We start from the raw sequence: 27,199 nt of genomic DNA, 5'->3' as shown, positions 1-27,199 counted from the left end.
TCAACATCTTGGCTGGGAGGGGGTTGTTCCCCACCCCCGCCACCCTTTGTGTAAAGAAACACCTCCTGTCCTGCCTGCAGGATCTTAACCAGCTGTTTCCCCCAAAAGATGCCGGGGTACCCCGACTTTTCCTTGCACCCTTAAAATGATTTTAATCCCAATTGTGTAACTTTTCGATTGCAAATTTAACTATGGCACAGTGAAAACCCATTGAAAATGGAAAAATACGCGACTCCCAACAACATTTCTAAGGAACACATCGGCTGCCCTTAACCTCTCGTCACAGAAAAGCTTAGCCCAAGGCGGGGCTTTGATTAACATCGTTCAAGGAGGCAGACGGGGCGATAAAGCTCAGAGACACTGAGAGTCGAGCTGCCTATGGAAGGTGTCAGCCGCCTGAGTTCGGTTTGAGAATCAACACAGCAAAAAAAAAAAAAAAATAATGAAGCTGCTCTTTGTGATCTTTGAGTATACAAGTGAAATAGATTGTAGAAACGTAAGATTGATTTTTTTTCTTCCGTTTTTGCCTAAATGTCTAACTGGCCTCCTAGGCAAGATGTCACGGTTAAATGTTGTTCAAACATGCAGCACTCGGCCAAAGTTTATTTTATTTTATTTTTAGACGGACATAAACTGACTTCTCTCGTCTTTTCACGGCTCCCTAATGTCCGAAAACACGAGGGGAGGGGGATACAAAAACGAAGGCGATTTTATTGACGTCTTGAGACGGCTCGTAAAACTAATCAGAAAAGCGGTTCTAAACCTCTCGTCTGGTGGATTATCTAGTGAGGCTGGTAAAAACACGCGATCAGCGAAAAACGCCTTCCTCGGTGACTATTGAACAACTCAGAGTGATTAAAGTAGAATTGTCTACATTTGGTTTAGAACCTATTAGGTCTCTGCAAGGGCAATATTGCTAAATTATTCACAGGAGTGCCAGCTTCTTGAAGTAACCGGGGTGCTCCAGCGTAACTTTAGAGACGACGGTTGACGGTACATTTTTGGATTGGGAACAAGTTTATAACCCAATGGTTGGAATTAAATACAACGTGGAAAAAATAGCTCCGTATTGGCATGGTAAATGAACTCTTCACAGAGTGTCGGAAAAGCGCTGTTTTTTAACGTTATGGTATTAATCGCAAGATTTAAGTACATTTTGTTTTCCGAATTTAAAGCCACCGTAATATTTTCCCGTACAACTTTCAGTCTGATCGAGCGATGAGGTGCTGCTTTGAAAACCGTTGTAGAAAAGCGCGAAGTTTTTACACACAGATTGAACACCGCCAAACGTGTAAAATGGACTTTTCGATTTTGTGCCAATATCCCCGACAACCTTGTGTGCTTTGCAGAAATCAAGACTTTTTCGACGCCGGGTGGGTTGTTGGACCGTCACATCGATCTCGATGCGTTTCAAAACCGGACACGTGCAGGATCGTGCCTCCAAAATGTATCGCTGGGCTCGACTTTTGTTCGATTCCAGTGAGTAGTCGTTTTTTTTAAATCGATTTGTGTTGGGCTTCCCATGAAAATGTCTTTTTCAACCTTCTCCTGTCCCTGGTCGGAGAGATAGGACAACTCTGCGAGTCCCACAGGTAAACTATGATATGAACAAGGAAATGTCCTAAAACGCATTTGGGCACTAGAGAATATCCTCGACTCCAAGATACTGAGGTTTGAAACCTTTTGTAAAAAAAGGCACGAAGTGTTAGGTTATTTAACGTTAGACCTTGGGTGACTTTTAAGTACAGCAATGCTTTTTTTAATAATACTTCGATGTTTGAGGTCTCTTATTTATCCACTCTGCGACTTTGAAAGCAAAGTTCGATTTTTAAACGACTCGACCAATGTCCACTACAAGCCGATCATTTAATCGACTGCCGCGTTGACGGCGATGGAACACTCGAATCAATCAGAAAACACAGATTTGTAACACGACCACAATAATAATTTCAGAGCACTAACTTTTCTGATCCAAAACGACAAAGCCCGTTACTAAAAAAAGTCATTTGTAGTCAAGACAATAACGTGAAATCACACTATTACAGATTATTAACGTACAGGATGATCAATATGGATATACGTCTAAGCTCTGCGTTCTCAAATTAGTTTTAAAAGAAACACTGATCAAAAACGAACCAATGACGAACTGAAGAACGACGACGCTTAACGACAGAGAAAACACATTCCCAGATGTTTAATTAATCCAATCATTTTTGAACTGATATGTAGTCTTTCACATAAAATTCCATTTATTTTTTTTTGCTTATGCGGAACGACACTTGCTGTATAAACGGCCCCGGATGTTCGGGGTTAAAAGAACATCGAAAAACCTCTCAATGGAGACGGTGAGAACCAGCGAAAACGCGTCTCCACCGCCCAGGATCTACATTCAGGTCACATCGCTCCCGAACCAGGCAAAGACACCGCGCAGGGGCCAAGTAACAGGCGCCGCTAATTACAGCGCTTACAGTTCAGGAGTGAACACCCAGGCACGCGTGCCAAACTGCCCCCCGCACGTCGATGATTAAATCGGTGAGGTTCGGTGCAGCTCTCGTTATCACACGCTATCAATCGGTATCACACGGTATTAATCGGTATCAAACTATATCTCTCGGTATGATGTGGTATCTCGGTATCAAACGCTATCACACGGTATCACTCGGTATCACACGCTCAAAGTCTATAAATTAAATATGTCATCCTCGGGATGTCCAGCGTGTTTAAGGTGCAAGGTACAATATTTTAACGAGCCGCTTCTCTGTTTCCAGACAGTCTGAAATCTAATTAGCTTCCTGTAATGCTGGTGTTTTGTTTTGTTGAGTTTTTTATTGTTGTAAATGCCCTGTGCGTTGTGCTTCGTGTAAATTTTAAATTCCCATAGAATCGGGCATTGCGTGCTTCAGAAGGTTTGGAGAAGCGTCAGGAAACGGGGGGAGAGCATGCAGACTCCTCACAGAATGTCCTCCCCGGTCCAGAATCAAACCTGGGACCCCCAGACCTGTAATGTAGCAACACTACTGACCAAAATACCCCTGCCGCGTGTCGCGTAATATTGACTAATCAGCAAAAAAATGGCACATGAATGCTGCGCTAATTACTGAAGCTTATTAATACACGTCTGTTCGTAAACCATGATTTTGGAGCACCACTTGCAACTAGCTTCCTTTTTGGCAAAACAAAAAACAGCACTTATCGACGTCCTTTGAGCCAAAACGGTTTAATCCCTCAGAGCGCGTTGTTAAAGCGTGAAATTGACGATGGTGCCGAATAGCATAAAATAGCGTTTTATTTTTTTTTTACTTCACCTTGGAAGTCAACTCAGAGACTCGTTTATCTAGCAAAGTGTTTCCCGGCCGGAACGCGTTAGCAGAGATTTTTTTCAATCCAAAAACACTTTTTCGTTTAAAAATGTCACGTTGCCACTCGTTTTGGGTTGTTTTAGGGGGCCGTTTTGACTGACTGGATTGAAAAGCTCTGGTTGTGAAGGTCTTTTTTTTTCTGCAGGCGCCGTCCTCGGCCCGACGCCGCTGTCCGGACAAGCCGAGGTGACAGTCCGGGCGACACGGTCATCCTGGGCTGTGACGTCACTTACCAAAACGGGGACCGTGTGGTTCGCGCACCGCGCCTGGCGGACCCGGTCCCGGTGCTGAAGTTGATGCGCTCCGGCTCCAAACAGGAGAAAACTAATATGGCGTACAGGCCAGGGGGTCTGGGGTCTCGCTTCACCGCTCTTCCGAACAGCAGCAGCCTGCGGATCGAGAATGTCACCGAGGGAGACTTGGCGCTGTATTACTGTGCTGAGAGAGTCGGGGGGCAGATCCCCTTCGGAAACGGAACCCGACCCAGGTGAGAGATCTGAGGGGGCTCAGCAAGGCTGGACCTGGCCAGTCAGTGCAGCGTGTCAGTGTGCCTGTTAATCAATCAGTGTGTCAGTGTGCCTGTTAATCAGTCACTCAGTATGTCAATATGTCAGTTAATCAATCAGTGTGCCAGTCTGTAGGTCAGTGTGCCAGTTAATCAATCAGTGTGTCAGTGTGCCAGGTCTTGTCCTCCTGGGCTGGACTGTCTTCTTGTTTTCATGCCCCCAGTGGCCCCGGGGGGTATCCGAGGTGGGGTGTCTGTCTGGACAGCAGCGCCGCCACCTGACGAGGCGCTGACGGACGAGTCTAGATGGAGCTGTCATGCAGTCCCGAGTACTGCTGTGTAACCCAGCGCTCAGAGATCTCGGACATCTCCCGTATCGGGGCAGCAGATAATTCCATCATCACGGCTCTTCTTCCAAGGCTCAGCACCTGAAGGAGGATCCTCCAACCGGACAGGAGTGACCCCCACCGAGTGTGACCGGTCCGGACTCGCCCTGATGTCCTGGGGGCTCCTGGCTGGTGCCGTCCTCCTCTTCACCCTGATCTCCTCCGGCTGCACCTTCTACTGCCTCTCCCACCGAGCAGATGAGGTCAGTGACTCTGGCCGTCTGAGATCATGGAGTGCTGTCTGTGTGGAGTCTGCACGTTCTGCCTGCATTCAAGTGGGTTTCCTCCAGGTGCTTCAGTTTCCTCCCACTGTGCAAAGACATGCTGGTGGGTTAAGAAAATTGGCCCTGGTGTCTGTCTGTCTGTCCTGTGGTGAACTCCTGTCCTGTCCAGGGTGTGTGTGTCTTTGTGTGTCCTGTGATGAACTGGTGTCCTGTCCAGGGTGTGTGAGTGTGTCTGTGTGTCCTATGATGGACTGGTGTCCTGTCCAGGGTGAACCGTGCCTTGTGCCTGTTGCTTGCTGGGATAGACTCCAGCTCCCCCCTGTGACCCTGGACTAGATAAAATTATTAGAAAACGTATGGCTGGTTGGTCTGGAAATGACTGAATATTTAGGAATAACGCCAGTGTGTTTAATGGATTTTGGTGTGTGAGTGCATGTGTGCATGCGTGTGTTTGTGTGATTGGCGATAGGGGCGGTCTTTTGATTGTGTCTGTAGCGTGATACATTCTTAGACGATCCTTCGTGAAACTGGGATGTTGAGAGACTTAACTTCGTTTACCACCGACTCCCCCCAAAAATGTGGGATCAATGGGCAAAAGCTCTGAAAGTGTCACGCACTCTGCAGCCAGAGGGCGCTCCTACTCTGTCCTGTCCCTAGTTTCCTGCTTTGCTGTCCTTCCGGTTTCCCTCTTTCCTTGGGCTATATATTTCAGGGTCACTTATTCTGCCTCGCTCGGCATTGACTTTCAGATGTCCTGAGACCCGCCTAGCACCAGGTCGCCCCACGTCCGTTACCTGAGGGCATAGGTTTCTATACGGCACTCCAGAACTCTTTGCACTATCGAGCCTGGGCTAACTCCCTGTTCCGCCGCCTCGCATAGGGTCTTTTTTCGTGCTCCTGCCTCTCCACTGTCTATCCTTTCCGACATCCGTGACAGAAGATAATTAAGCTGGGCAGAGACACACACCAGCCACCCTCACTATGATGAGGAGATGCCCACGCAGTTTGGACTGATCTGAGCAGTGAGAGGGGAGCATTTTCTTTCACAACGGCCGCCTCTCAGTCTAGGTACAACATCTCTTTTTCTAGCAGAGACTCTGTTTGTCTTCGCTTTCTCTCCCCCAGTGCAGGGAAAGAGGTGTGATTCTGTGCGCACGACCAGGGCAGCTCTGGCATCATAAATACATCTAAGAGTAGCCTCAGCTTCTGGTGAGCCCAGAGGTGAGTCAGATGTGATTCTGTGTGCACATTCAGTGTGTCTAAATGCTCTGGTGAGCCCAGAGACGAGCCAAGCGTGGTTCTGTGTGCACGTGCCGGTTGTGAGCTCGGGTACAACAGATATATCCAATAGTAGCCTTTAGGTTTTTGGGAATTCACATCTCTAAAGATCTAACCTGGACTGTGAACACTGACTCTATCATGAAGAAGGCTCAGCAGCGCCTTTATTTCTTGAGGTGCCTCAAGCGTTGGGGGATGCCAATACATGTGTTGGTGAGCTTCTACCGCTGCACCATCGAGAGCGTCCTCACCAACGGGATCACCGTGTGGTATGGCAACACCTCTTCTCGAGAGAGAAAGGCACTGCAGAGAATGGTCAATATGGCCCAGAAGATCATCGGCTGCGGTCTCACCGAGATTAAACAGCTCTATGAGGACCGCTGCCGTGGTAGAATTCTGGCCATCACAGAGGACAGTCACCACCCCGGGCATGAGCTCTTCACCCCACTGCCCTCAGGCAAGAGATATAAGAGCATATGGACACTTACCACCAGATTCTTCAATAGCTTCTATCCACAAGCAGTGAGACTGGCGAACACATTTAGCCATCCCCTTCGGACCTCACCTACACCATCACCATCTACCTCTTTATGATTTCTTATCTATTGCACATCTCCAGTCATTGTTTACACGTCTGTATTGTTTACATTCAACCTGTCTACATGTTTACTTGCACATTGTCTATTGTTTGTTTGTACATTGTCTTGATGCACTGTTTGCACTTTGTCTTGTTTTTTACACTTGTTTTACAATCGAGAGACTTTCTGTGAGTAAGAATTCCATTGTACCAGTACCGGTTACATATGGCAATAAAGTTCAAGTTCAAGTTCTGAAGCACAGAGAGAGGAGACAGGTGTGAATCTGCACGTATCGTCAGTATGACAGCTCAGGTGTTGTAAACGACGGCCCCCCAGCTGTGCGAGCTGTACGAGGGCCCGATGGGTGCGTGAGTGTGTGTGTGTCCCGGATCAGCCTGTCTGCGCCGTCACTGAACCGATTCAAGAAGAGACGTCTGCCACAGTCGTTGCTCATGCGAATAAAGACAACATAGTCAGAAGTTTCAGCTGGCACAGTGCTCTCTGCCAGACACCATGGCCCTGCCTGAGACTTTCTGCACGCGTGGTTCCTGCCTGCTCTGCTCGGGGGCTCGTGCAAGGCTATACTGGGGCTTCAGGACCCCTCTCCAGCAGCAGCCTCAGCTTTCCCAGGAGTCTCCGCTCCAGGTACTGGCCAGGCACACGCCTGCTGAGCTCCAAAAGGGGGGGGGGCTGCCAGCTGGGGGCTGCGGGGTGAAATGCTGGAATTAGAACGGAGACCCTGCGTAACCTGTGTAATCGGCTGCCCCCCCCCCTTGTGTACGCCATAGGAGCGGGAGTCTATCCCAGCAAGCAATGGGCACAGGGGAGGGTACACCCTGGATGTGACGCCAGTCCATCACAGGGGACACACACACACACACAACGGGACCAATATTCCCAGAAGCCATTGAAACCCAGTACCATCCCTTTGGACTGTGGGATGAAACCGGAGCAACCGGAGGAAACCCATTCAAACGGGGGGGACATGCAAACTCCACACAGACAGTCCCCCCAGGTCCAGAATTGAAGTGTGCCCCCCCGTGCCCCGCTGTGCCACTCTCCACTAAGAACTGTGCCACAGACACAACTTTAGTGAGTCGCTTTGTGATTTTTCTTCTGTCAGTGCCCTCTCCTGGGGGGGTGGGGGTGGTGAAACTCTGATCTGCACATTTTGGAGCCCTCAGAGACAATCTGAACTGCTTTTGAATGAAGGATTGTAGTCAGGATTCCAGTCGCTGGTAAACCTGTGTGAGACGGGCTTGGATACGTGCAGAGACAGTGTCCAGGGTCCGATTTGTGAGTCCAACCAAATTTTCGGAAAAGCTTCAATTAAAATACAGAGACAATTTTCAGGATAGATTTGGGAACAACAGCACAGTTGTTGACACAGCAGTACATCTGGATGTCTCAGGCTGATTTAATACCCAAAAGGCATTAAGAATGTTAACCGGAATGTTAATTTTTATGATCAAAAAACAAAATCAGTCCTAACGCTACAATGCTTTAACAGTCATTAGCACCTCATAGAATATACAAAGAAGTAAAACTCTTCAATGTACTTCAACTTGTATTGACAAAATATTTTAAAAAATACCCTGCTCTAATGTCATTGGTTTTAATTGCAGTGTTGTTCATTTTTTGTTTTAAACAAGTTTAGTCTTGAGAAGCTATGGTCCACGCTAGTTCTGGAAACTGGCTAACATTAAAAGAGCTAAAAGATCACAGAGCTCTGAAGATGTCGAGAGAATGGTCTGAGATCATGTTCACAGACTTCAGCACTTCTTTAGAAGTGTAGTGTACTTAAAGTCGCATTAAAGAGCCTAAAAGTTCATTACAGAAATCAGCAGCACCAACATGATCAGGATATATATTTGTACATTCAGGATATATCAGGATTGTGGCACTGTGGCTAAGGATCTGCACCTGTGGCTGGAAGGGTTTGCCTGTTCAAATCCCATGGCTGGCAGAGAAATCCTACTCCGTTGAGCCCCTGAGCAAGGCCCTTCACCCCAACTGCCCCAGGGGTGCTGTATAAATAGCTGACCCTGCGCTCTGACCCCAAGCTTCTCTCTCCCTGTCTGGTCTGTGTGTCTCATGGAGAGCAAACTGGGGTCTGTGAAAAGACACATTCCTAATGCAAGAAATTGTAAATGGCTAATAAAGTGATCGTATATCATGACATATCACGGATTTATAATGCTGAGAGATGCGATTATTTATTCTTCGGTACCAGGAGATAATTGTCTGCAATCCTCGAACAATTCTCTGCTATCTACCTGCAAGCTGGGTCTCAAAATTCAAGAATGGGTTTTGCTCACGTACATTAGCTCTATGGTAATACAGGCTACAGTGCAAAGAGCAAAAGCAGCGCCCCCTTGTGGCATGTAGTGACAGAGCATGCCAAGACCATCCTCCTCGTATTAAGATCACTTTATTAGCCCTATACAATTTCTTGCATGAGGAACTTGTCTTTTCACAGACCCCAGCTTGCTCTCCATGAGACACACAGACAGGGAAAGAAGCTGGGGGTCAGAGCAGAGGGTCTTCCATTGTACAGCACCACCTGGAGCAGCTGGGGTTAAGGGCCTTGCTCAGGGGCCCAACAGAGTAGGATTCCTCTGCTAGTCACAGGATTTGAACCAGCAAACCCTTCCAGCCACATGCACAGATCCTTAGCCACAGAGCCACCGCACTGCCCCAAGTAGAAATAATCCCTTCCATTGTTCAAAATAAATGCATTCCTTTGGCTCAAAGGCTAGGTTCAGACAATAAATAAAATGATAAAGAATTCCTTGCATTTATATAACACCTTTCACCCAGATAGTAATTTATATATAGGAGGGGATATACTCCCCACTGAACTGCTACCACACCTGGGAGACACACAGTAATCGTACTTCACCAGCGGCCCCAGCTGGGAGACACACAGCGATCATTCTGCACCAGTAACCCCACCTGGGAGATGCACAGTCACCACTCTGCACCAGTAACCCCACCTGGGAGACGCAGTGACCATTCTGCACCAGCAGCCCCACCTGGGAGACGCACAGCGATCATTCTGCACCAGCAGCCCCACCTGGGAGACACACAGCGATCATTCTGCACCAGCAGCCCCACCTGGGAGATGCACAGTGATCGTTCTGCACCAGCAGCTCCACCTGGGAGATGCACAGTGATCATTCTGCACCAGCAAAAAGGAGCTTTGCAATGGCTCTGTTTCAACCAAAATATAATCGCCCCCCTCCAAATTTCAGACGCCACCCTACGGATTTTCCCCCCTGGCGCCGGCCTGGCTGAAGGGACTAACATGCTTAACGCGTATTATTTAGTTCCAAAAGAAAACATCGACCCTTTGACATGTGTAAGGGATGGGTCTTCTAATGCCAGGTCTTAAATAGTCCTGTCAAACAGATGAGGACAGATCTTATGTCACTGCAGCACAGGGGAGGGTCTGTGCTTCTTCATCTCCTGCGTCTCCAATGGCACCAGCAGTGTGTCTCTCCTCTCCCAGACTCTCTCCTCTCCGGCTGTGCCTCCTGCTCTCCCGTCTCTCCATCATCACCAGCAGTGTGTCTCTCCTCTCCCAGATTCTCTCCTCTCTGGCTGTGCCTCCTCCTCTCCCATCTCTCCATCGTCGCCAGCAGTGTGCACCTCTACTCTCCCAGACTCTCTCCTCTGTGGCTGTGCCTCCTGCTCTCTCATCTCTCCATTGTCACCAGCAGTGTGCACCTCTACTCTCCCAGACTCTCTCCTCTCTGACTGTTCCTCCTCCTCTCCCGTCTCTCCATCGTTGCCATCTCTGAAGCCAGAGAATGTCACAGGCCTGTCTCCTGCCTGGTTCTCTCTCCTGGTCTTGCTATAGTACAGACCAGCCAGGACTCCCAGGGCAGACAGGACAGTCAGGACAGGGATGAGGTAGGAGAGGACACGAGCTCGTCCTGGAGGAGTTGGTCCTGTGAGACCGGAGGAGAAGAGAAAGACAATAATAATAATTAATAATAATCCTTGTGAACTTTCTGGCTTCTAGTTCTTTTCCCATAAGAATAAATGGAATAGAGGCAGGTTATAGACAGTTAAACAGAGTTTGTGGTTCACTTGCAGCTACCAAATCTAGTACTGAGAGGTCCCATTATAAGGCCATCTTATGTTCCTAAAAAATAATGCAACGTCTAGCAAAAGGGAATTAATATCCATAAAAAATAATGAGCTTGTGATCTGATCCCAACATACAGTTCAGATATGGGCTCTGTGGCTCAGGATCTGTGCCTTTGGCTGGAGGGCTGCTGGTTCAAATCCCACAGCTGGCAGAGGAACCCTACTCTGTTGGGCCCCTAAGCAAGGCCCTTCACCCCAGGGGTGGCATATAAATAGCTGACTCTGTGCTCTGACCTCCAGTTTCTCTCCCTGTCTGTGTGTCTCATGGAGAGCAAGCTGGGGTCTGTGACAAAACAAGGTCCTTGTGCAAGAAATTGTATATGGCCAATAAAGTGATCTGATCTACATGAGGAAGTAACTCACAAAAAACAAAGCAAAAAAAGTGAAGTATCACCAACTCCTTTTGAGCTGCTGTCTCATAGAAAACCAATAAAGTCATGCACTGGTTCAGGGTCGATGTTTCACGCTTTATAAAGTCAGAGATAGTGCATAGTGGTAAAAACTCAACTTTAACTTTATTTCAGGATTTATAAACTAAGTTCATGTGTCACAGCACAACTGTCGACAGGAAGGGGAGTTTTGCATGTCAGATTTTGCTCTCAATTTGTTTTTTTCCCATTTCTGGAGCAAAATAATCTTTCAAGCACCTACGTGTCTGGCTTCCGGTGCCTGGAAAATGGACATAACCGTGGGGACGTTTTCCGGGACTGCGAGGCCACATGCAGACAGCTACAACTCCCATAGTGCACTGCCCCCCACACTGTCCTAATTGAGGGTGTAGTTCCATTGCAAGTGCTGGGGTTGGAGTCTGAGCCCGGGTATGGACACGGTCCTGTGTTCCTGCTGAGGCTGCGTTTTGCCAAACAACATCACGAAGCCCTGCAAAGTCTGCAGGTAATTTGATTCCCCCTTACCTCGAAAGAGCTCTGAGCAGAGTGTCCAGAAAAGCACCATATATAAGTGTAAGGATATTTTAATTATTTTATTATTTTTTCTCTCAAGGCTTACTAACAGTAAGCTTAGCCACCCCCTGCCCATGTTTTAAATGTTGTGCATGATCAGCTTTAAAAAGCAGTTGTGCCATCATCCTTCTCCAACATCAGCTTTCTATAAATCCACTCTGTGATCCCCAAGGCTCACATGTGTGAAGGGAGGCACGCATCAACGCGCCTTCGAGGATATAGTGTTGGTCTCTGATGGCTCTGTGCCTGTGGTGCAACCTGTTCGAGGTCCGGTGAAGTTCGATGAGAAGGGACCTGGCAAACAATCGTGCACTGAAATAACCAAATGATCCAAAAACGATGATTGGAATAAAGGAGGCACGAGTTCAGGGTACATCGATGTGATCAGTCCTCAGCAAGACACTGACCTGTTAAAAGCAGGTGGCGGAGTACGGTCCTCTCCATCACGGGGAAGCCCCGCTCTGTGAGCAAAAGAGCAAATGGTTGCCAATGAATTCTGTCTCTGCGCTGCCGGGCAAAACAGAAAATTAATTTTTGAACTGGTTAATTAGATCACGTGGCTAACAGGTTAACGGAATGCAAAGAGCAGAACCTGGTACACTTGGTGGACAGCACAGTAGTGGAGTGGTTAGCATAGCTGCCTTACAGCTCTTGGTTCGATTCTGGACTTTGGAGCCTGGTCCCGTCCAGGGTGTGTGTGTGTCCTGTGATGGACTGGTGTCCTGTCCAGGGGGTGTGCGTGTGTGTTCTGTGATGGACTGTGATGGACTCCAAGATGACCTTGTCGTTCTGCAATTTTTATTCCACTGATCTGAGTCTTTAAAAACCCGATCGCTGGGACTCGAGCTACACATGAGCAGGCAAGGTGCAGTTCCCAGTCAAACCACCTGCCCTCAAGTCTCATCATTCGCCCCATTCGTTTTCCTCCTGATTTCACGTGCAGCTCCGGCATGCATCTGAACAGCTGCTTCCTGAGCTGCGAAACGCCCGGGTCGCGCTGGACCGCAGAGCTATGTTTCAGCCCAGAGAATGGGGGAAAAACCGCCGTGACAGAAGCAGAGCACTGCCAAATAATCGAGGCATGGAACAGAATACACCAAATCAAATCGAAATTTATTCATCAAATGCACAACAATACAGCATGCAGCAGCAGTTGCTGGTATTGAAAGGTCTTTTCTGCGAGCTCACAAGAATCACAAATTTAAGGTTACGAAAATAAGGTTACATGATAATAGATAATAATGTAATAGAAACTGAATGAAACTCAGTATGAATAGAGCTGCTATGAGTCCATGGTGTAAGCAATATATACAAGTAGTGCAGTTATGCTGAATACAGTGAAAACTGTGTGTCCATGTAGTCATTACGGGTGATCTCCTGAAGGAGCTGCAGGTCGGCTGTTTAGCAGTCTTACTGCCTGGAGGTAAAACGCCCTCCTCTAAGTGAGTTTGGATCCAGATTGGTTTCCACTCCAGCGTATTTTGAGAAACACCTTTGAGCTATGCGCCTGCACGTCTGTAAACCGTATGTGCACAGTATACAAAATCCCCCTTCCTCCTCCCTGCCTGTCTCTTATCCCTCCTGTGTTTCTGTTTCATCCACAGGCAGCCTGGTTCTCGCCCGGTCCTCAGTCGGCGGTAAAACTCCTTCCTCTGGCGGTGAAGGCTGCTGGTCTGTGGGGTGCGGTCCGTTGCTCGGAGATGAAAGATGTTTTTTCCCCCCTCTCCTCCTGCACTCTCCTGTTCCCTCTGAGCCTCTGGGATCCAGCAAGCCTGGGATCCCGTGGCTGTTCAGCAAAGGTGACACCCAGACCCCCTCCGGCTCGATGCATCACAGAGAGGCCATTCAAATTAGCCTGCCTCCCCCTCATGAACACGACAGGCAAAGAGATTTTGTTCCCCGAGCACTTTGTAGGTTTGTTTCTTAGACATAGTGTTGTTTTAGACGTCGCTAAATACTCTGTGGGAACATTTGCATAGGAAATTGTGCTGAAAGGCAAAAAAAAATGCAAATTTGTATTTGCTTTCTTTATCCTCACAAAGAGAGCAGCTTAAACTAATGGCAGGGAATGGGAAAGTATTGTTTTTTTTTCTGTGTTATTACTGTCTGTTTTCTAACTGATTTATCAAGTAGAGGGTCACAGGGGGGAGCTGGAGTCTATCCCAGCAAGCAACAGGTGCTGTTCACCCTGGACTGGACACCAGTCCATCACAGGACACACACACACTCACACACCCTGGTCAGGACCCCAGTCCATCACAGGACACTCACATACCCTGGACAGGACACCAGGACATCACAGGACACACAAAGAAACACACACACACCCTGGACAGGATGCACACAGACACAGATACAGACACACTTACACCAGGGCTAGGTTTCTCAGAAGCTACCAACCAACATGCAAACTCCACACAGACAGCACCACAAGTTCAGAATTGAACCAAGGGCCCCAGTGCTATGTAGAAGTGCTGGGAGGAATTTCCAAAAGGCATTCTGGGCAAATGATTTTAATTAATCTTATGATTTTGCATTGGGCTGCATAACCCGACGATTGCTATTATGAACAGGCTGGTTAAATGAGGCAGTGCAAGGGTTGGAGTTTAAAAAACAGAATCAACACATAATGCAGTATTATTGTTGTTACGAGACAGGCATACTGTTCTTTGGGCTGGGACAGGAGATCACACACTGTATTATTATTATTGAGAGACAGGCTCACTGTCTGTTCCTCAGGCTGGGACTGGAGATCACACACTGTATTATTATTATTGAGAGACAGGCTCACTGTCTGTTCCTCAGGCTGGGACAGGAGGTCACACACTGTATTATTACACTGTTATATTATATATAGTGTGGGGCGGAGCAGTGGCTGGAAGGTTGCCGGTTCAAATCCCACAGCAGAGGAATCCTACCCCCTTGGGCTCCTGAGCAAGGCCCTTAACCCCAACTGCTCCAGGGGTGCCGTACAATGGCAGACCCTGTGCTCTGACCCGACGCTCTCTCCCTGTCTGTGTGTCTCATGGAGAGCAAGCTGGGGTCTGCGAAAAGATCATTCCAAGTGCAAGAAATTGTGAAGGGTTAATTAAGTGATGTTATGTTATTATATTGCCCTGGTCTGAGTGTGTGCATGCCAGTGTGTATCTTAGCTGACACCACATTACACAACTGTGTCGTCTGCAAAGCCAACATCCAGAAGACAAGTTCGTTTTGCCACCTGAATTTATCAATGAGACAATTTCTGGGCATCATCCAGGCTCCTTTAACACAGCCCACGTCTGCAAAACATGTGAGACCTTCAAGGGCTGTTGACAGAAGAGAGCAGAGAGCTTACGCTCAGAAAGGCTGGTGCAGGCCGCATTTAGAACCGGTGAATGAAGGCCACGTACCTCAAATTACCCACTCTTTCAGTATGGAAACTCTCTGTGTTGCCTGTGACCAGGGCAGTCCATTCAGATAACTGGAGATATGCATTCAAATATGACATCTGATCTCGCCCTATCTCCCCACTGACTCCAGTGGCTCTCAAGATGCCAAAACGAACCCTTGTTAATTACTTTGGCTGATGCGGTATTCATGAATCCATAGCTTCATGAATACCGCATATTCATATTCATGAATCCATGCGGTATTCATGAATCCATGATCTCTAAAAAATACAAAATTGTTTTCATCCACCCTTGCTAGGCTACAGTCAATTTTTGTCCCTGGAGACCAATACGACTGTCCTGAGCAATGCTCACAACATCAATTTCAAGCTTTAGTGTCCCCTGGGGGAAATTTTTTTTTCCGGCACAGTCAAACAGAACACAATGACAAATACACATCATCAAAAGGGAAGAGAATAAAGTGGTGTTACAGGAGATAAGAAACAGGAGACTGGGTAGTTACTCTGCTTGGTTTCAGAGTGTGATTGCAGTGGGGTTGAAAGATTTCCTGAGTCTGCTGGTTTTACACCTGGGGGGGGCACAGAGGTGTCTCCCAGATGGGAGGAGTGTGAATTCAAAATGGAGGGGGTGAGTCACACACTCCCTGGTGCTTTTGGCTTTCTTAGTCACCCTCCGTTTGTGAAGGATGCTTAAGTTGATTGCAGTCTTGTATGATCCTGAACTGAAGTTCAAGCGCTTCTGGGGCTGCACAGTGGTGCCGATGTGCATGCTGAGAATCACCGAGCCTGGGAGCAGCCTGTTATTAATAAGTGAAATGGGAAGTGATCTCAATTTCTCCTGTCTGACTTTGTCCTTGAAGAGCACGCCGACTCTGACTTCCTTGCTGAAGTTTCTCCCTTCCCACAGTTCCAGTCCCTCCCGATCTTATTTCTGAGCTCCTTGATGACGTCCCCTCTCTTTCTGAAACTTGTGAGGCCAGCCAGCTGTTGTGCTAAGGTTTTCCTCAGGGTTATATAGACCCACTGAGGGTAATATTTTAAGAGGTAAGAGTCTTTTGCCATGACTGGATGCAGATTGTGGAGTAGCTTGGGGATGGTTAGTATTGCTGGGGTTTTCGGGTTCAACTCTTGGGAGCTATCTGGGGGGAGTGTGCATGTCCTCCTGTGTTCAATTGGGTTTCCTCCCACAGTCCAATGACATGCTGGTAGATTAACTGGCTTCAGGGATAATTGTTCCTGGTGTTTGTGTTGTGTATGCCTTGCAATAGAGTGGTGAGAAATAATGGACTTATTACATTATAATTGATAATAATTGCTTCCACTTATATAGCGCTTTTCTGGACACTCCACTCAAAGCACTTTACAGGACATGGGGTCTCCCCTCCACCAAAACCAATGTGCAGCCCCACCTGGACGATGCGACGGCAGCCATAGTGCGCCAGAACGCTCACAACACACCAGCTCTCAGTGAGGAGGAGAGCAGATGGGGATTATTAAGAGGCCATGATTGGTAAGGGCCAATGGGAAATTTGGCCAGGACGCCGGGGTAACACCCCCACTCTTTTCGTTTTTTAAAAAACGCCCTGCGATTTTTAATGACCACAGAGAGTCGGGACCTTGGTTTTATGTCGCATCTGAAGGACGGCACCTGTTTACAGTATAGTGTCCCCATCACTATACTGGGGCATCAGGACCCACACAGACCACAGGGTGAGCGCCCCCTGCTGGCCCCACTAACACCTCTTCCAGCAGCCACCTTAGTTATTACTGTCAAGAAGGAAAGAATATTAGGAACATGAAAAGGCTGAATGTCTTAAATGCGTTTTTTATACTGAAACAGAGACGCGCGCACACGTCATTACAAACGCACACCCGCACAGAGACGGCCGCAAGCACCTTGTGCAGAAATATGGGCTCCAATAGGAACAAAAAATGCCAGCCGGACAATTCAAGCGTTCACACCAAGAACCCAACACGTACTCACGCTGGCAGCCTGTGCAGAAAAGCAGAAAGAACCACAAGCCTTCTCTGCTGGGAGGGGGAACACACACTCCCTCTCTCACACTCCTGATTACCTTAAATAGCTCATTCTTCATTTCTGGCTCCTACATACAGTATAGCAGCGCTCAGTCTGCTTTGAATAAGCCATAAATCTCAGATTTGTTGTATCTGTTCCTCTTGTCTAGGCCTAGAGCTGCTTTTCCATCCTGGTCTGTTTGCATAAATAGCTAGGGTTACAGCTGAAGACACCAGCTTCATCCCTCAGTGTGAAACAAGCATTCTACATCAAGAGTGAGAGAAGAGGGTGAGGCCTTGCATTTTAATTCATTTTTCTTCTGAAAACCCAGCTTCTCAGAGACAGGCTTAGCCCTCCACATGCACAGAAGACCCACACCGTAACAAACAGAGTTTGACACACACACACACAAACGAGCTTGATAAAGATAGGTCAGGATAAAAACACACGAGCCTTACCCGTTCACAAATGTGCACCCCCACCTCTCTCACACTCGGCACTCCTGAGCTGATTTCTTTAAACAGCTTATCCTTCATCTCCGGTTCCTACATACAGTATCGCAGGGCTCCATCTGCGTTGAGTAAACCATAAATCAAAGATGCATCTGGGTGTCTTTTTTCTTTGTAAGAGGCCTAACGTCTCTCTTCCATTCTGTGCCCATTGTATAAAATAGCTGAGGTTACAGCTGGAGACACCAGCTTCGCCCCTCGGTGTGTAATGAGCATTATAAATCGGGAGTGAGAGAAGAGGGCCAGGCCATGCCTTTTCATCGATTTTTCTTCTGAAAAGCTGATTTCTCGGAGGCAGATTTAGCCCCTCATGCATTGTAGAGAGACAGACGCGCGTGTGTACATAGATAGAGCTGCACTCTCACACAGAGTCGGACACGCACAGACACGTCCTCTTGTTTTAACAAATACACAAACCTGACGGCGCTCACAATGATCCAGACACACACACACACAACATCAGCAGTCACTCTCGCACACTGGACTCCAGATCAGTCCTCACCTCCAGCTCCTGCGAACCACTTCGAATAAACTAAATTAAAAAAAATGAGGTTGCATTCCGGTAGTAGGCCGTCCTGGGCACCAGTGTGACTTACACGCTAATTTGGAAAAACCCTTCCGCATCATCAGGCATTGCTGCTTCACAGTGCTGGACCTGGGGTGTGGGTGCTGTCTGTGTGGAGTTTGCATGTTCTTCCCTGGTTTGTGTGGGTTTCCTCCAGGTGCTCCAGTTTCTGCCCACAGTCCAGGGACAGGCTGCCACTTTCACTGGGCGGTGCACCGTTGTAGTAGCAGCATGGTGGGTCAGAGCCGATTTCAGAGATCCTGTAACCAGCGCCTGTCTGAGAAACTGTTCACTGCCCCGATGGACAGGGACACTCCCTTCAGACTAAAGTGACTCAGTTCCTTCAGCCTATCAGTGTGGGACACTCCCTTCAGACTAAAGAGACTCAGTACCTCCAGCCTGTCATTATGGGACACTCCCTTCAGACTAAAGAGACTTGGTTCCTCCAGCCTGTCGGTGTAGGATGGCCAAGCATGGGGAGAACATGCAAACTCCACACAGACAACCAGTTGGACTCGGGGGGGGGGGGGGGGACTTGGCTCCGTGAGGCAGCAGCGCTAACCACTGATGCCCTGCTTTCCGCTTGAGATGATGAATCTCCAGAGCAACCCAACTTGTTGCCACAACACGAGGCGTAGCCCCTGCCTGGCGGGTTAACCATTAACTTCCTTGTGATTTAGTTTTTCAGCGCTGTGCTCCTGGGCCATGGTCTCTATTCCCGTTCCTGTTCCTGGTCCATTTGCTCATAAGGGGACTGAAGCTGCTGTCTTTTCGGGGCTCGGAGACGCTCCTGCAATTCTGCCCCCTCCAGTCCCATCATCAGGTGAGTTGTGTTGCTCTCATGGCGATTTTTTGGAGGTCGTCCCTGGACTGGCTCTTGTGCTTCATTTTTGCGTTGTTGGATCACTGCTATTGGCCAAGAAGGGGGTACATTTTTCAGCTTTTCTCAAGTCTGTAAAAAAAAAAACCCACCACAATTTTTTGTGTGTGCTAACAGGAGGCAGAGGCCTTATGGGACAGTGTTTTGGTTCTGTTTAAAGAAACCAGAAAGACATCGGGGCAATTCCTTTTGCTTCTTTATTGCTAGTTTTTACCGTTTTGTTACTTTATTGCCATTATTAACTACATTATTCATTCTTCCTGTTTCTCCTTGTGATGATTCTTATATACAGAGCCCTGCAAAAGTATTGACACTTTTTAGAATGGGTTTCCTTCGGGCCTCATGAGCACATTCAGTGCTCAGTGGATTTTACAAGATGCATACAGTACTCTTCACATTTCATTACTTGTAGCCACAAGCCTTTGAACCGGCAATTCATATTTAGGTAGTGGCCACAACCCACTCCATGCATTCAAAGTAAAAACCCAAAAAATAAATTGAGCATACTGTATGAAAGAAACACATGATTCTAACTCTTTGTTTTGGAATACCTCAGTTATGTGCACAAAACTATCTTCACGAGCCACACAATGGAAGTGGCCTCCGGTCTGGATGCAATACTAGGGGTTCTCATGATTTCAGAATAAATTGTAGTAGTGAATTTCAAGCAAAGATACAATAATGAAAATGAAGGAGCTAGTTTTCTAAGGCCACAGATCAGGAGCAAGGTTTAAAACATCTCCAAGATGTTTAATATCACTTGAAGCGCAGCGAAGTTGATCGTTAAGAAGTAAAAGGCCCCCAGACAATATCTGTAGCCAGGAATCTAAGTCTCGCACTCGATCCTCTCCTGTCTTTTGAGCCCCATGTGAAAGATTTGATTAAGACAGCTTTTTTCTCCCCACCTTAGAAATACTGCCCGCATTAGGCAGTTTTTATCAAGTGCCTGTTTCCTGCATTTGGAACGTCAAGGCTTGTTATCCGCTGTTAGTGGATTTTGCATACGTGTCCTGCAATGATCTCTTTTCGCAGCTAACCTTGATATTTCTCCCTAGTCAGAAGCGGGAGTGCTTTCTGTCGCTGTCCCTCTCATCCGACCAAGAGCCAGACAGATGACCCGCTGTGCTTGTAACCCTGAATTCCTTTTGGCTCGTCATCTTGCCCAACAAAGATCCCAGCTAAATCCAGAAAATTAAGCATGTCCAACCTAAAAAACCTCACAGATACTCTGTCTCTCCACTCCCAAAGCAAATGTTTCTGGTTTCGGCCTGTTGCCTCATTCAGGTGTAACGATTCGCCTTTCCAGCCTTTTGTTTCCTCTTCCTGCCTCTGTTCCTGTTCTCGTTGGGAGCATATTGATCTGGGCCTCTGTGGCGCACTTGGTTAGCAGTTTTGGCTGTTAGTCAAAAGATTGGTGGTTCAAGCCCACCAGGTGCCATTGTTCTTTGTGGTGCTGTAGCTTGTATGTAGCGTGCTGGTTTGCGGTCGATGAGAGCCTGGGTTCAAATCCACAGACTTTTAGGGTGTTGTATAGCCAGCAGCCACTGGAGCTCAGCAGGTGTGAGTCTGGTCAGTACCTGGAGGGGAGACTCCTGGGAAGGCTGAGGCTGCTGCTGAGAGAGGTGTTAGTGGGGCCAGCAGGGTGCGCTCACCCTGTGGTCTGTGTGGGTCCTGATGCCCCAGTATAGTGATGGGGGACACTGGACTGTAAACAGGTGCTGTCCTTCGGATGAGACGTAAAACCGAGGTCCTGACTCTCTGTGCTCATTAACAATCCCAGGGCGTTTCTCGGAAAGAGTAGGGGTGTAACCCCGGTGTCAAACAACTGCTCATTGTTCTCGGCTTTTTGAGCGAGGTCCTGAGCACAGAGTGAAATCAATATGCACACTGCAACCGACACTCCCACTGGCCCATAAACGGTATCAAGAAGTTCGAAAACCAGCTAGATACAGTTCAAGACTGAGCAAACACCCGGCCCATTTAAATACAGGAGGACAGAGCCAGAAGATAAGATAAGGTAACTATAAGACAGGAAAGCAGTTGAAGGAGCTGAAATATCCTGGATTGTTTATTTGAAAGATTTGGGTGTCAAAAGCCAGACCTGGGGGCTGTCCTGAAGATTCATCATTCCTTCCCCAGCTCTTCTCAACTTCAGGGTTGGGTCGGATGTGCTCTGGAAGTCACGATGGATGTGTGGGCTCCGGGTTATCTCTCGGCCGATACAAGACCCATCTAGTCTCATCTCCAACACATTCTATGCTCAGTCTGAAGCCAACAACACAGAACCAGTCATCAGAACTGCACCCTCCGCAGCTGACCAGCTGCTCTCACTGTCTGCAGATGAAGTGAGGAGATCTCTGCTAAAAGTGAACACACGCAAGGCTGCAGGACCCGACGGCATACCCAGTCGCGTTCTCAGAGCCTGCGCCAATCAAATGTCTATTCACAGACATTTTCAACATGTCTCTGGCCCAAGCCGTAGTCCCCACCTGCTTCAAGACAACCACCATCATCCCAATACCAAAGAAAACCACAGTGACATATCTTAATGACTACCGACCAGTGGCACTAACACCTGTCATCATGAAGTGCTTTGAGAGGCTGGTCATGAAGCACATTAAGGACACCATTCCAAACACAGTGGACCCGTACCAGTTTTCCTACCGGTCCAACAGATCCACAGATGACACAATCTCCATTGCCATACACACTGCCCTATCCCATCTGGACAAAAAGAACACATACACAAGACTACTATTCATCGACTTCAGCTCAGCTTTTAACACTATCATCCCAGAGAAACTAGTCAAGAAACTCAGTGCACTGGGTCTCAACACCACCCTCTGCAACTGGATTCGGGACTTTCTGACAGGCAGACCTCAGGCTGGCAGGCTTGGAAACCACACCTCCGGCACACTAACTCTGAACACTGGGGTCCCCCAGGGGTGTGTGCTTAGTCTATTGCTCTACTCCCTCTACACCCACGACTGTAAGGCCAAACATAACACCAACTTCATCATCAAGATTGCCGATGACACCACAGTTGTAGGTCTGATCACAGACAATGATGAGAAGGCCTACAGGGAGGAGGTCAATCTCCTTACAACGTGGTGTGATGACAACAACCTCACCCTCAACGTCAGCAAAACCAAGGAACTGATCGTTGATTTCAGGAAACTGTAAACCAGACATGCCCCTATCCACATCAATGGGACTGAAGTGTAAAGGATCAGTAACTTTAAATTCCTTGGCGTCCATATCACCGAGGACCTCACATGGTCTCTTAACACCACCTGTCTGATCAAGAAAGCACAACAGTGCCTGTACTTCATAAGACGGTTGAAGAAGGCTAAGATATGTCCCCAGATCCTCACTAACTTTTACAGATGCACTACAGAAAGCACACTGACAGCCTGCATCACAGTGTGGTATGGCAACTGCAGTGCTGCTGACCGCAAAGCCCTACAGTGGGTGGTGAAAACTGCCCAGTCCATCACTGGGGTTACCCTCCCATTTATCCAGGACATTTATGACAGACGGTGCTTGAGGAAAGCTCTAAGCATCATCAAAGACCCCACACACCCCAGCTACAGACTTTATGATCTGCTACCATCTGGAAAACGGTACCGGAGCATTTGGGCCCGGACTACCAGACTCAGAGACAGTTTTTACCCCCGCACTATCAAACTATTAAACTCCCAGCCTCTCTCACTCTCACCTCACCTCTCACTTATGATCTGAACCTCACAGTGCCTTCTTTCTTTCTTACCAAAAACCCAAACACACATTGAAAATCTACCTCTACCATACATGTCAAAAGCTCACTCCCCATAATTTCTATCCCTTTATTTCATTCTGTTGATGCATATTTTTGTACATAACCTGTTACCTTTTTGTTGTTTTGCACATTGCCTGTTGTTGTTTTTGCACATTGCCTGTTGTTGTTTTTTGCACACTGCCTGTTGTCTCTGTCTTTCTTTTGTTATACAATTGTATTGTTGTGGTTGTTTTTTTTTCTTGTACTACTTATGTCCGAGAGCTATCTAAATAGCATTTTGTTATACCATATACCTGTATATGAGTATAATGACAATAAACTTGAACTTGAACAATGCAACACAGTTTTTGCCCCTTTCATCTCGGACACATTGCGCGCACTACATGTTACTACCTAACCAAAGGCGTAAGAGTTATCGCTGGTATCTGTTGAGTTCCCCTTTATTAGGAGGTTTGTTAATACATGATAAAGCTGTCTTTGGTTTAAAGGGGGACTACAATGCTAGTTTCTGGCTTAGAGAGAATCAGCATCGACAACCAATAAAAGCAAATAAAAGCAAAATGTACACAGTAACTTGGAAAACCTCCCATTTACATTCCAAAGCAGACTGAATCTCCAGGTCTGCGCAGTGCCGTGTTCTGCGATTCAGAATAAGGCAACAAAACTCTTTTCTGGACACTCCACTCAGAACTCTTCACAGGACATGGGGATCTCACTACCATCACCAGTGTGCAGCCCCCTGGATGATGCTCCAGTCCGCTCCAGCACACAGCAGCTCTCAGAGTGATGAAGCCAGTTCAGAGATGGGGATTATTAGGAGGCCACCATTGGTAAGGGCCAATGGGAAATTTGGCCAGGATAGCAGGGTTACATCCCTACTCTTCTCGAGAAATGCCCTGGGATTTTTAATGAGCACAGAGAGTCAGGACCTCGGTTTTATGTCTCATCCGAAGGACGCCACCTGTTTACAGTATAGTGTCCTCGTCGCTATACTGGGGCATTAGGACCCACATGGACTGCAGGGTGAGCGTCCCCTGCTGGCCCCACTAACACCTCTTCCAGCAGCAACCTCAGTTTTTCCCAGGAGGTCTCCCCTCCAGGTACCGACCAGGCTCACACCTGCTGAGCTCCAGTGGGGCTGCCAGTGGTGAGCTACAGAGTGATATGGCTGCTGGCATCATACTTAATGATCCTTTGATAATTCAGTATCAGAATTAATCCCATAGTTGCCAAGCGATGATCTGCTCCCTACAAATGTCAAATGAAAACCCTCATCTTCCTTATTTCAGGTTAGCTTTCAAACAGACTAAGGTCCTGGAGCCCCCGTGAGTATTCAAATCCTCATATTTCTCATGTTGGCTCTGACTGCCTTGCTGTTAACATGGTCAAACTGAAGCGTTTCTTTTTTCACTAGATGCTTTCGACGGGCCTTAAATGTAATAAATTTGATAAGTGAAGGACATGTATTTACACTTTCTGTTGGCTTTGCCTGGAAATAAAGACAACGCGTCTGAGCTGCTGCCCTCTGCTGGCTGGTCTGTGTCATAACACTGTCACCCCCCCGGGTTTCAATCCCTGCAATCATAAGTAAAAATAAGGCGCCAGCCGGAATTGGGGTCTCCAGAGTTCTGATCGCCTCTCTCGTGTCCCAGGAGGAGAGACGTGCTGACCGTCACCCCCTGGCTGGCTCCCATCGTCTGAGATGGGACCTTTGACCCCTTGATCATCGACAGCATCTACAAGCTCCTCAATGTCACCATAGCAACCACAGTCTTCACGGTTGGCAAGCAAGACATGTTTATCACAAAGAGTACTTAACAAAAATATATCTTCTCTATCCGTGCCTTCTTTTAGAATGTGCTCTCCTACACTCTGGGAGGAGGCACTGTTCCAGATCCCCTGTATCAAGACTAAGAGAGCATTTACTTTCTTTCTAACTAAAAGCATTCTATTGTTGAACACTAAAATAAAAAGAGGCAGGCCTCTTATTACTACTGTTGTTTTTAGACTCTTTACAAGCTAATTGTTTGATTCAAATCTAATGCCAGCAGCCATATCGCTTTGCAGCTCACAACTGGCAGCCCCCACTGGAGCTCAGCAGGTGTGAACCTGGTCAGTACCCGGAGGGGAGACTCCTGGGAAAGCTGAGGCTGCTGCTGGGAGAGATGTTAGTGGGGCCAGCAGGGGGTGCTCAAACTGTGGTCTGTGTGGGTCCTAATGTTCCAGTATAGTGATGGGGACTATACTGTAAACAGGTGCTGTCCTTTGGATGAGATGTAAAACCGAGGTCCTGACTCTCTGTGGTCATTAAAAATCTCAGTGTGTTCTTTGAAAAAAGTAGGGATATAACCCCAGTGTCCTTGCCAAATTTCCCATTGGCCCTTACCAATCATGGCCTCCTAATAATCCCCATCAATGAACTGGCTTCATCACTCTGCTCTCCTCCCCACTGAGAGCTGGTGTGTGGGGAGCGTTCTGGCGCACTATGGCTGCCGTTGCATCATCCAGGTGGGGGCTGCACATTGGTGGTGAAGTGGGATTCCCCATTACTTGTGAAGAGTTATGGAGTGTCCAGAAAAGCACTATATAAGTGTAAGCAATTATTATTATTAATGGTACTGGAGTTCTGATTGAGCAGTGCAATTGAATGTTTTGTGTTATCTTATTGCACTGTTCTTGTACAGCATTATTATTGTCGAAAATGTTACGTGTTCATGAGCTTTTGATGTGCAAGACAAGTTCCCTCAAGGGCAAAAGAGGTCGATCCAATTTACTTCTGGATTCCTGGCTGGGGGGTAGACCATTTTAGCAAATCACAAACTCAAGCTGGCAGATTTAACTGGCTATGGGGGGGCTAAACTCTTGATGTTGATTTTTTAATACATTTCACTTCATATAGGCCAGCTTTTGAAAATGCCTGGAAAAAGGAGTCGGCAGAAAAAATCTTTAGCAGGGCTGAAATTTAGGATCCGCTATTGAAAAGGCCCTGGAAAGGGAAGATATCTCTTTCGAGGGGTAGAGAAAAAAGAGTGGAGTGTCCAGGCAAGCAGAGGGAATATGGCAGAGTACACCCTGGATGGGACGCCAGTCCATCTTATGGCAAACGCATAGACAGACGCGCGCACACACACACTCACAGCAGGGACAATTTTCTCCAGATGCCAATTTACCCTCCAGCACATCTTTGGACTGTTGGAGGAAGCCAGAACACCCGGAGGAAACCCACTCTAACCCAGGGTGACATCATGCGAAAAAGCACCCCAGGGCCCCATCACTGCGAGGAAGCAAAGACTAACCACCATGCCCCCTCCATTCCTGAACCATTGCCCCTCTTTTCCCAGGTACATGCGGTTCCTGAAGGGGTTCCTTGAGTCGGTGGAGAAACACTTCCTGGTGGGGTTCCGGTTGAACTACTATGTCTTCAGGGACCATCTGGGCGAGGTGCCAAAGGTGTCCCTGGCCCCCGGGAGGAACCTCACCGCCCAAGTTGTCCAGGTGCCCAAGTTCGACCGCTGGCAGGAGATCTCCCTGCGGCGGATGGAGATCATCCGGGAGACCATCGAGGAGCAGATCCGGCGGGAGGCCCAGTATATTTACAAAAATAAAAAAATAAAAAAAACGATTTTCCACAAAGAAAGAACTGCAGGATCGAGGTTTGGTCCATCAGCCTGGACGTGGACATGCATTTCCAGAACCGCGTGGGCGCGGAGGTGCTGGGCGAGCTGGTGGCTGCCGTGCACGCCTGGTTCTATTATAGTCACCGGGACCAGTTCCCCTACGAGCGCCGGCCGGCCTCCGCCGCCTACGTCCCCTTCAACCGGGGCGACTTCTACTACCCGGCGGCCGTGTTCGGGGGGCTCGTCGACGACGTGTACCGGCTGGTCAAGACCTGCGAGGAGAACCTGCTGGTGGACAAGAGGAACGACGTCGAGGCGGCCTGGCAGGAGGAGAGCCACCTGAACCAGTACCTGATCCTCAACAAGCCCACCAAGTTGCTGTCCTCCGAGTGCATGTGGGACGACCAGAAGCAGCGTGTGAATGAGGTCAGGGTCATCCGCTTCGCCACTGTCCGGAAGAACCTCGCCGAAGTCCGGGATAATTAGACAGCTGCGGCGGATCCTCCCGGTTGTGCACTTGAGCCGCCAGTACTGACCGAAAGTGAGGCGTGATGGGCACATCCTGTCACAGGTTATGATGCATTTTCCCGAAGACGATTTGTCACGTTAGCGGTTCGGATGGGTTAAGGCAACCGTCCGCATCCAACCGATTCGTCCGGAGGCGGCTTTGCGTCTTGGGTTTGAATCTGTTTACGGGAACATACCACAGTGGCTTAACCAACCTCTGACCCCCTCCACTCCTCCCAACTGTCAACAGCAGCCGGTTCAACCTTACAGGAACACACACACGTTTTAATCTCATTCCATCCCTCCGTTTTCCGAGCCCTTTATCCGATTCAGGGTCGCAAAACCAGGGATATCTCCTGGAATGGACATGCGTTCTGTGTGAGGAGAGACATGTGGGCCGCGTAATTTGTCACTATATTTTGTCATACAGTTCAAGAGCTTTTTAAATAAAAACTCCCTGTTTGCAATATAACACAAGGTCCTGGTGA

At 48.0% G+C, this 27,199-nt stretch overlaps 1 pseudogene; it reads left to right on the top strand.

The window, feature by feature from the left end:
• The first annotated feature begins 2,336 nt into the window (after positions 1-2,336).
• Positions 2,337-26,690, top strand: LOC148813337 (histo-blood group ABO system transferase 2-like; annotated as a pseudogene).
• Positions 26,691-27,199: the final 509 nt, after the last annotated feature.

Source organism: Atractosteus spatula (assembly GCF_055471065.1).
Source record: "Atractosteus spatula isolate fAtrSpa1 chromosome 10 unlocalized genomic scaffold, fAtrSpa1.hap1 SUPER_10_unloc_1, whole genome shotgun sequence".
NCBI lineage: Eukaryota > Metazoa > Chordata > Actinopteri > Semionotiformes > Lepisosteidae > Atractosteus > Atractosteus spatula.
Note: the sequence above shows the minus strand (reverse complement) of the source record. Positions and strands in the feature narration are given on the sequence as shown.